The sequence below is a fragment of the Mustela lutreola genome, chromosome 12 (assembly GCF_030435805.1).
Source record: "Mustela lutreola isolate mMusLut2 chromosome 12, mMusLut2.pri, whole genome shotgun sequence".
Classification (NCBI taxonomy): domain Eukaryota; kingdom Metazoa; phylum Chordata; class Mammalia; order Carnivora; family Mustelidae; genus Mustela; species Mustela lutreola.
In genome coordinates this window covers 48,355,238-48,362,945 of record NC_081301.1, presented here as the reverse complement: position 1 = coordinate 48,362,945, position 7,708 = coordinate 48,355,238, and positions in this window count along the sequence as shown.

Below are 7,708 nucleotides of genomic sequence, written 5' to 3'. Positions count from 1 at the left end.
TTATTACTGGTCTGTTCAGAGCATGATTCATTCTTACAGGTAGTATGTTATAGGAATTTTTCCATTTCTTTATGTTATTCAATTTGTCAGAATATAATTGTTGATAGTATTTTCTTATAATGTTTTGCATTTCTGTGGTATTGATTGTAATGTCTTCTCTTTTATTTCTGATTTTGTTTATTTGAGTCTTCTATTTTTCCCTAATCTATTGGCTAAAGATTTCTCAATTTTATTTCTTTTATTTTTTCTTTTTTAAATCAGTTCTTAATTTCATTAATCTTTTGTATTGCTTTTCTTCTTTTTTAGATTTCTGCTCTGATCTTTGTTATTTTCTTCCTTCTGCTAATTTCCAGCTTAGTTTATGTTTTTCCAGTTCCTTGAGGTATAAATAGTTTATGTTTTTCCAGTTCCTTGAGGTATCCAGTTCCTTGATACCAAATTGTTTATTTGGCATCTTTCTTTCTTTCTTTTTTTTCAGATTTCGTTTTTAAGAAGTCTCTACACCCAAGGTGGGCCTTGAACTCACAGCGCTGCGATCAAGAGTCACATGTCCTGGGCTCCTGGGTGGCTCAGATGGTTAGGCGGCTACCGCCTGCTGGGGTCATGAACCCGGGGTTCTGAGATCAAGTCCCACATCGGGCTCTCTGCTTCTTGGGGAGTCTGCTTCTCGGCTGCCTCTCTCTCTCTCTCTCACTCTCATGAATAAATAAGTAGAATATTTAAAAAAAAAAAAAAAGGTCTATGTTCTATCAACTGAGCCAGCCCAGCACCCCCTTTATATTTTCTTAATGTAGACATTTACTAGAAACATCCTTCTTGGAAATGCTTTTGCTGTATCCCGTAAATTTTGGTATATTGTATTCCTAGGGACCTGGACAGGCAGTGGTGGTGGCTGGAGCCAGTGGTGTGCATACACTCGACCACGAGGGTCAGCTATAGGTGCCTGTGCGGTGGCAAAGTCTAGTTACAAATGCAACCACAGATTTCGCGGTAGGGGCCACGGAGGCAGCGAGGGCTGGTGTGAAATCACTGGCCGCTGTGGGAACCCTGTGTGTGGGCATGAACTCCACCGCAGAGTGTGGTACATGGAGGCTGGGGCTTACCATAGACCCACAGCAGTGGAGGCTGGTGCAGTGGGCTGGGCTGGGGCTCACATGTACTTAGATGAACAAAGTGGTGCCTTCCAGTGACTAAAGATGGGGGCTGATGTGGTCCCACAAGCAGCTGCGTGGGTCTGGCAAGGGGTGCATGTGCCACCTCTCTACACATGCACAGTCTTCTCCTGCAGGTGTGTCCTTCTGTGGAGTCTGGTGACGGCTCGCAGGGCAGTTCCCTGGCTCTGGTGGGTATGGGGGGTGAGGAAGGGAGCTGGGAGGGACCCAGGTGACTGGCCTCTGTGACCACAAAAACCTGCGGGGTGAAATTGATGAAGGAGCAGGAGGCTGGCTGAGGACAAAGCAAGAGCTGGCGCCTTGCACCCCCCCCTTCATCCGCTCCCCTCCATAGGTGTAGCATTCCTCAGGCACCCTTGACTGCCATAAAATGATAAATAGTTAACTTGCTGAGATCACAATTCTGCAAGACAGGAGTCTCCCTTGGTTTGCAAATGTCCTTGAGATTACAACAAAGAAGTTACCTTATCAATAGCCCAATTTCCAAAGACACAGAACTCAGTTCCTCAAGCCTAATGTCACCATCCCCTCCATAAAAAACCGAAGGAGGCAGAGGTAGAAGGAAAAGTAAATAAAGTTAAATTTCTTCTAAACCTAAATCTCATTAACAAGGATGCTTGATAGCAGGAATGTAACATTCCACCAGGAGACTCTCAATTGTCTTTACTTGATAGCAACTAAGCCTTCAATATCCTGATAGTATTCTTTGCCCCAATAGCCCTTCTGAACACCCCTTTGTCCTCACCTACCCAACTCCTGTGTATATAACCAACCACCCCTCACAACCCGGGGCAGCCGCATCTCTGCCTGCCCACGGGCCCTGTCCCCGGGCTCTAATAAATCACCTTTTGCACCAACGACGTCTTAAGAATTCTTTCTTTAGTCATCAGCTCCGAACCTCACCCCACCGAACCTGACTTAGGTTCTGGGACTTCATCAAAATCAGGGGGAAGTCTGCAGGGCTCTGCCGAGGCTGTGCCGGCTGTTGGTTTCTTCAGTATTGGAACCTGCTCACTTTGCGAAGTAGGTCACTTGGAACTGTAATTGATCCGGCTACGTGGCGGCGGCTGCTGGCAACCCCTGCTTTTCTACTTTGTCTCTGGCCATCTTGAGGTGGCCATCTTTGCTCGTCTGGGTTGAGTGAAAATGAGGTGGAACGTTTTTGCCCTGGTCCCAAAAGGCCGAGACAGTTGGGTGCTCACCCTGCTCTTCCTTTCCTGGGGAGAACTCTTTCTAATTGGGAAATGTCCTCTCCGCAGGGAGAAACGCCAGCCTGCGGGATGGGATGATGCCGGGAAAGTACAGTTAGTCTTCCCCCTTTGTGGGTACTCATTGTTGCTTTTTTTGTTCTGTATTGCCAACGTTTCTTTGTTTTTTCTTTTTTTAGACTTTATTTATTTATATTTGACAGATAAAGATCACAAGTAGGCAGAGAGGCAGGCAGAGAGAGAGGGAGGAGGAAGCAGGCTCCCCCCTGAGCAGAGAATCCAATGAGGGGCTCGATCCCAGGACCCTGGGATCATGACCTGAGCCCAAGGCAGAGGCTTTAATGCACTGAGCCACCCAGGTGCCCCTTGCCAACGTTTCTTAAGTGGACTCCAGAGCTGTCCCAGAACCACTTTTGTTAATGGATAGCTAATTGTTGATTTCTGTCGGGGAGCAGAAGCTGGGCTTGCCTTCCCTGACATTTTGGTGACATCACCCCCCTTTCACATCACGGTTTTAAGGCGCAATGAAGTGTGGATTACTTTGTTATCCAATTAGATGGCAAAGTATGCATGAATGGTACCTGTGCTAAAAGGTTATATAACACAATATACGTTAAGGTTCCCCGACTCATCACAATATCCCAAACTCATAGGAAAGCAATGATAAGAAAAATATGATTTAAGATAGAATATCTCATCACAGCAGAATTTCTTTACAAAAAATGAAAAAGCTTTAACCAGGGTAAGTTTCTGAGGAGTTCGTTTGTCAAGCAAGGAAAGCTGTTTGCTGTCGGTGAGTTAATTAAATCATGTTTGATTGCAGCCGCTAAAGAAATGTTTCTGCAGAAAACACACTTGTTCAAGACCATTAGCCTTTCAGTGAGAACAGTTGCTTAAAGAGTTGAGGACACTGGGAGCACCATCAATAGTTAATTAAGAAACGAAGTAAATGATTTGGAGTGGTTTTCCTTAGCTCTTGATGATTTGACAGATGTTCCCAGGACTGATCAGTTGTATTCAGCGAGTCAGTACTGAGTTTGAAGGGACTGAAGAAGCAACCTCTATGAATTTTTTTGCCCAAAACAACCATAGGTGAGTAGATTTTCAGAGAAATTGAGAAAACTTTCATTCAGTACAACCTGAAGTGGAATCTGCTAAGATGCTTTAGAACTGATGGGGATAAACATATACATGGAGCAGAAAATGCTTAGTTGAACACATTTATAGAGCTTGTGAAAATGTAGGTATTTACAGCCTGTAATTTATCACTGTGCTGTTCCTCAGCAGGTAATTTGCAGAAAGCATTTGAACTGGTTCTGCTTTTGACCCAGTAGTCTCCCCGGTGAACTTCATGTGCTCTCATGGATTTAAGGATCATCAATTCTGTGAACTTTTGTCAAAGACAGGAGCTGGATATCCTAACTTGCCTGAACCCAAAGAGGTTTGATCGCTTAGTGGTGGTGAAGTTTTATTGCAGTTTTTGAACTCAGGGTTGAACCTGAATGTTTTGGAATGAGAACTTCTTTCAGTCACATTTATTAAACACTGAATGGCCTTGGAAATTAGCTTTAGCTGCCGACTTGATCATGTGTCCCAATATAAAATTACAAGGCAAACAGTGCTTATATGTAAACGTTACACTCTGGTAAGTCATTTTAACAACAATTAAAGTTGCTTGAAATGCAAGTGATGTCAAGCTGTTTAATAATATATTTCCTGTGCTATCAAGGCTTTTTTTTTTTTTCCCCTTTGCTATCAAAGCAAATCTCCGGGGTGCCTGGGTGCCTCAGTCAGTTAAATGGCTGCCTTCTCTTCAGACCATCAGGGTTCAGGGTTCTGGGATTGGGTCCTGTATCGGGCTCCCTGCTCAGTGGGGAGTCTGTTTCTCTCTCTCCCACTGCCCCTGCACCTGCTTGCTTTATCTATGTCTCTTTCTCTCTCTCAAATAAATAAATTTTTTTAAAAAGTTAAAAAAAAGCAAAGAAACACATCTCCATTCCTAAAAAAATCTGCAGGGGATATACTTTCTAAGCTCAAATTGCAGTTCCAATGGCATTTTTGGATCTCAGGGTACGTGTAAAGGAATTTTCCATATTTCAAAATGCATTTAACTTTTCAATTGGAAGTGATTAATCTGCAATATAATGACATGGTAATTGGCAAATATCAAGAGAAGAATCTAACAGGATTTTGTAAATTACTTCCAAGTGATAAATATGCTCAATTAAAATCATACTCTCATAGGCTGATATACTTATTTGGCCATTTCTGTGTGAAAAGATGCTCTCAAAGATGAAATGCATAAAGTCTCATAGATCAGCTTTCAGAGGTGAACATTTGCAATTGATTTTGGTGATAGAGTACTAACTTTGAACTCCAATTTAATGAACTATTATCCCCTAGCAAAGAATTCTGTTCTTCTTCTTAGTAGATCTATATTGGAAATGATTGTACTCAATTATTATACTTTGGATTTCATCAATAAAAACTCTGTGTAATTTTTTTCTTGTTATTCAAGTTTCTGTATATTGTACTCAGTTTTGCCTCTTGACTCCCAAACCTAAAATATTTACTTTCTGGTTCATTATAGAAAAAATGCGTTGACCTTTGCTGCAGATTAATCACGTTCCATCCACTGGGGCTGGGAATATTACAGAATCAAATAAAAATTGGGATTGTTTTAACATGGGAATTCCATTGAAATAATGTGTCTTGATATTAGCAAGGATTTGATAGTGTTACCAGGTGAATTGGGGAGACTCTGGGCCCAGAAGCCTTGATCCAGCCCATCCCAAAGATGTTGCCAAAGGTTCTGGGTCTCATCAAAAGAAAGAATTCAATGACATACAATGCAGTGGACAAGTGACACAGCAGGAAAGTTTATTAAAGTGAAAGTGTACTCTGGAGATGTGAAACTGGGTGGGGGAGAGAAAGAGAAGAGGGAGAGTAAGTAAGTGCATGTGTACAGTGCACGCGTGAGTGCACAGAGCCTGAGTGCGGGTGAGCTTCTGCTGTGCCCTGAGGTTTGGGATTTTTTTTTTTAAAGATTTTATTTATTTATTTGACAGACAGAGATCACAAGTAGGCAGAGAAGCAGGCAGAGAGAGAGGAGGAAGCAGCCTCCTTGCCGAGCAGAGAGCCCAATGCAGGGCTCAATCCCAGGACCCTGGGATCATGACCTGAGCCGAAGGCAGAGGCTTTAACCCACTGAGCCACCCAGGTGCCCCAAGTTTGGGATTCTTTTATTGATAGTTCTTAACACGGGGATGGAATAGTAATTACTTGGTGTGGGGAATTCTTGAAAGCAGAGTTTTATGCCTTTTCCTCTTTGGTTGGGTTTCTGGCCAACTTTGCCGACCATCTTGGGCCTACTGAGTTTGATCTGGCTTCCTCTGACTTTCTCAATAGCTGGCCATGACTTCCTCTTTGTGGGCCTTCAGATACGTGATAGAGCCTTACTAACTGCCTACTCGAACAATAGTGTCTGACAAGGAAGAAAAGTGACTGCTGGCGGTCAGTAGAGATACACGGTCACATCATCCCTATCATCCCACCTGACATGGAGCAAACTCCCAGCCATGTGAATGAGGCCATTCTAGACCAGCCAAGCTGCCAGCTAACTGCAGACATACAAGTAATTTCAGGAGGGGCCCGCAAAGCCAGCCTATATCAAAACTGCCTTGGCAACTTACACAATTCTGAGAAGAGATAGACGTCTGTGATTTTAAAGCCACTAAGTTCTGGGATGGTTTGTTACACAGCAGAAGCTGACTGTATGGCTCACTGAGATAAATGTGCTAGATATCATCTATTTACCTCTTTACTGTTCCCCAGAAGGCTGACCTATATGAATTGTGTGAGGTTCCCTTGCTTCAAAAGATCCAGAAGGAGAAATGAGAATGACAGAGGTTATGGGATAAATTCCTGGTCTCTCTCCCTTTTGGGTCACTGTGGAGTGGCTGTGTTCCTTGGCCAATGGTCCCAGTTCCTGTCAGTAAGTCCCACAGCCTTCTCCATGTTTGTTAACTCCTTCCCCCCTCGCTCTTTGAAGTACAAGGGTGATTTTGGAGTCCCCTTATTACTGAGTCTCCCTTATCACTTCTTTATTTCTTGACCACACCTTTATGTATAAGTTCTTGCTGAAGTCTCTTCCAAGGACCTTGGCTGACAGAGTGGGACTTACCCAGAAGGTAACATCTTGGCAGACTTGAGTGATCCAACCGAATGAGTCGGGACAGTATGTAGAAGTACCGAGATCCTACGGCAGCAAGGAGGGCAGGGTGATGGGAGTAAAATGAGTGGAGGAGGAATGTGGAAGGCAAGGTCAAAGATGGAAATGGTATGCATATGGAAGAACATGGTACAGGAGAGGCAAATCGTGTATGGGCTTGTTGGCTTTTGTAAGGAATTTGGCTTCTGCTCTGAAAGAAATGGGAAGCCATTAGAGCCACATACTCACATCTAATTAAATCTAACAACATTACTTTCTGTTAATGTGTCGACAGTGGAGCCGGGCGACTCCGTTTTCAATTTCTCCTCCCAGTTTCGTGGCTGCTGATGAATGCGTGGGTGTGTTAAGCTAGCCCAGCATGCTTGGGCCTGAGTTCAAGGCTTTGTGCCTCTCCTGATGCTGTGGGTGACATGACCTTCCCTTACAGTACAGGATTCGGACTACAGTGTCTTTCTTTGTTAGCATATTCTTTTCAGTTCAGTTAATGATTTGGGAGTGGACACATTTTTCTTACTCTCTTTCTTTTGTTGTTGTTAAAGTCAATAGGCCCTTCTATACTGACTTCAAAAAGTGTACTTATCTAAAGGTTCTGGTACAATAGAGAACTGCCTAACTACTTCAGGGGAAATAATATACGAAGGTTAACAGAGAAATGCTGTCTGCCTGCTTACCTCTTAAAGACAGTGGTTTGTCTGGGATAGTTAGAAGGCAAAGAATTCATTTGCATTTACATTTTAAGCCTTTCCAGAAAAATAATGTACAAATTTGAAGCCCGTTTTAATCCTTCAATTGAAAATTCCATCTGTCCTGGGGCTTTTGTTATTAAATCTAGATCAGCCTCTGTGAGTACAGGGTGAATGAAGTCGACCCTCATTCCCTTGCTCCTGTGAGCGTCCTGCCTCTCCCTGCCCTTTCTCAAAAAATCTCTCTCTCAGTGAAACACTTGCATAGGGCTCCAAAAATTCCCATCAGATGTGGGTGTGGCCTACTCCATCAAGCAGACCTTCTTAGGTCTTACCTCAATCAAAATGTAACTGCCTGTAGTAGCTGTATTCCCTCAGGCCTCATCTTTTGCTTTCAACTCAGAAGGAAACCAA